The 3300-nt window shown below is 42.2% G+C and overlaps 1 non-coding gene across 1 annotated transcript; it reads left to right on the forward strand.

Moving 5' to 3' along the window:
* Nucleotides 1-1597: 1597 nt before the first annotated feature.
* On the forward strand, nt 1598-1672 carry Trnas-uga. Its single transcript has one exon. It is a non-coding gene; the product is annotated as a tRNA-Ser (tRNA).
* The last annotated feature ends 1628 nt before the right edge of the window (nt 1673-3300 follow it).

Consider the following 3300-nt stretch of genomic DNA (forward strand, 5'->3'; position numbering starts at 1 on the left):
AATGAACAAATACTTCTGCTATCAAGGACAAAGACAAATCCTGCAATGTCTTAATTTTAGTACTTGCGCCCTGCAAAATAAAGTACCAATGGCTTTTGTTTGTTTGGAGTTTCAGAGTAGTGACCTGATTTTTGGAAGCACGGTATTAATGTACTTGTACGCAAGATTTTTAGAGAAGAGTAGCGGCATCGCAGAAGTCTAGCAGCTTCAGAACAAAAGCGAAACTCCCTGGCCAGAGTACATAGCACTGCAGTCGTATGTAAGCTGTCAGAGTACGCCGTGGAAGATACGGGTAAGGATGATGTAAAATCGCGCCCGAAATAAGGTCTAAGGTAAAAACTAAGACTTTTTATGTAATTGTTGATCAAATGGTTTACTCTGATCCAAAAAAAAAAAAAAAACTGCCAAATTATGATATAACGATGATTCGAAAACCGAGTTGCTATCGAGCTTTGCGGAAAATCCCAAAATATCGAGTCCGCCAGAGAAATGTATACCCACTGTAAGAAAGGAAAATTATTACTTATGTGTTTATTTTACATATAATAATTGATCGCACATGTTGTATAACCTTTAGTTTAGCACATGGTTACTTTAAATGTTCAAAATGTTCACCGCTGGCGGCTATACGCAATAACAGAACGATGAGCGGTCGCGGCAACTACGTCAGTCAATTTTACTGTGGAAACCGCTGCACATGTCGCTGTAATCCCCTGGCGAAGTTCCTCCTGCATGCGTTGCTTGTGTCAATAGACGTTATCTTTCACAGTTTCCCACAAGTCCATAGGTGTTAGATCTGGCGACCGTGAAGGGAACTCAATGGGCCCTCTTCGTCCAATTTAATGCCCCGGAAAATTGTCATCTAGGAAAGCTCGTACAGCTAGGTGGTAGTGTGGTGGCGCACCGACCTGTTGGTAGAAGACCACTTCATCAGCTCCATAAAGCGCACGTATACCCGGCAAAATTGAGGCGCATAACATTTCCAGGTACCCTTTTCCAGTGACAGTAGCATAAAAGAAAAAGGGTCCTGCTAAGCCTCTAGATGATAGTCCACACCACACGTGAACCCCTGATAGATAGACTGTTTTATCCACATAAACATGCGGGTTTTCCAGTGCCCAGTACAAACTGTTATGCCGTTTCACGGTTCCATTAAGTTTAAATTGTGCCTTGTCACTCCACTCTTCTTCGTCACAAGTTGTTCCTCATTAATTCGGCGATCAGGATCGTCATCACTAATCGCGTGCAGTAATCGTGGAATGTAAACTTTCCACTTTGCAGATTTCAGAATTCTTTGAACATTGGTACTTCTATGAAACTTCCTGGCAGATTAAAACTGTGTGCCGCACCAAGACACGAACTCGGGACCTTTGCCTTTCTCAGGCAAGTGCACTACCAACTGAGCTACCCAAGCACGACTCACGCCCCATCCTCACAGCTTCACTTCTGCCAGGCTCTGGCTAAGCCATGTCTCCGCAATATCCTTTCTTTCAGGAGTGCTAGTTCTGCAATGTTCACAGGAGAGCTTCTGTAATGTTTGGAAGGTAGGAGACGAGGTACTGGCAGAAGTGAAGCTGTGAGGACGGGGCGTGAGTCGTGCTTGGGTAGCTCAGTTGGTAGAGCACTTGCCCGTGAAAGGCAAAGGTCCCGAGTTCGAGTCTCGGTCCGGCACACAGTTTTAATCTGCCAGGAAGTTTCGTATCAGCGCATACTCCGCTACAGAGTGAAAAATCTCATTCTGGACTAGTACTGCTAACCCCCACTTCATGTGCACATTGCGTAGCAGACTTCTGTGGAAAATTAACAAATGTTTCCAACACGAGAGCCGCCGATGCAGGACTTGTAGCTGTATGCTGTCTTCCTGATCTTCCTTTGTGGATATCGCAAATCGTCCTACGCAATTAAAACTTGACAGTGACACGTTTAATTGTTAAGCAGGTTGGTAGTTCTGTTTCAAACTCCCGTCTCCATTGACGTTGCACTTCAACGGCATTATCAAACTTGAAAAACCACTTCACAATACATTTTCGTTACTCGAATGTCAAGCGTGCCCGAACCATTGAGTTTTCTGAATACCGAGATGAAAGTACTACTAACATCTGTTGAGCCAAAGACCGTACCAAACACACTCATGACTCAAATCGAACAACAATATCGATCTCTCGATAGAACCTGACAAAGGGTGTATTCATTTTTCTGGCGGACTGTATAATAATCGATAATTTTGAAGGGAAGTGTGGGTCTGTATTTGAGATTAGTGCTCAGCTGTAATTGAAAACTGATGCACAAACAGTGTCAGATGTCTAGGTACTTAGAGTAGGCAGTGCGAGTACGTAATAACATTATGTTGCAGTCAGCCTTGGAAACTTTGCACCGAATGTTTTCTAGCATTACAATAAGACTCAGAGCAGTTATTCTGAAGTATGAACCAATTGTTTCGAAGTGTGTATCCCATGTATACTGTTCTTAAAAATGATCTTAACTAAAACAAATTCTCACTCACTAAGGAATATAATAGAAGTGTTATTTCTTGAGGTTGTAAGCTAGAACAAAAGGTAGAGAAAGTGTAAGAAGACTGTATGTTTGGATTCAAGTGATGGTGATTCATTGTAACAAAAGGTTAGCGACGACTGTAGTAGCAGACAATAAAAGCTAGAGGAGCAGTGCGCGGAAGTTAAATCATCCCTAGAAGACGGATTATTTCAGGTGCAGGTGCGATGTACTGCTGAGCATGAAGGTCTAGAAGCCAAACATGCCGAAGGGCTGAAAGAAATTTATCGGAATATAGTGTGGCAGTCTTTTGGAGTCTGGTTCATGAACAGGTAAGGGTGTACCTGTGGAAAGTTTTCTAGTTAAGTGTAAGAATTTTTACAAGTTTGAGTCATCAGGAACAGTTCGCCCAATAGATTGTTTTTAAAGACTTTAGAGATGTTTTACTCAGTTATTGGAATGAAAAGAACTAGTCATCGTTTATGTTCATTTAGATTTACATTTATACTCGACGAACAACTTTTCACTGTTTAGTGGACGTTACTTCTGATGCCACTATACTCTTATACCTCTTTTCCCCGTTGAAGTGTCCGTCGAAGGCGGTGCCGGAAATATACCCAGATATAAAATGAATATTAAGTTGGTTGTAACACATAGAAACAATATTCTCTGAGGGGAGTTACACTACCGGCCATTAAAATTGCTACACCACGAACATCAAGTGCTACAGACGCGAAATTTAACCGACAGGAAGAAGATGCTGTGATACGCAAATGATTAGCTTTTCAGAGCATTCTCACAAGGTTGGCG

The sequence above is a fragment of the Schistocerca americana genome, chromosome 7 (genome assembly GCF_021461395.2).
Source record: "Schistocerca americana isolate TAMUIC-IGC-003095 chromosome 7, iqSchAmer2.1, whole genome shotgun sequence".
NCBI classification, from domain to species: Eukaryota; Metazoa; Arthropoda; class Insecta; order Orthoptera; family Acrididae; genus Schistocerca; species Schistocerca americana.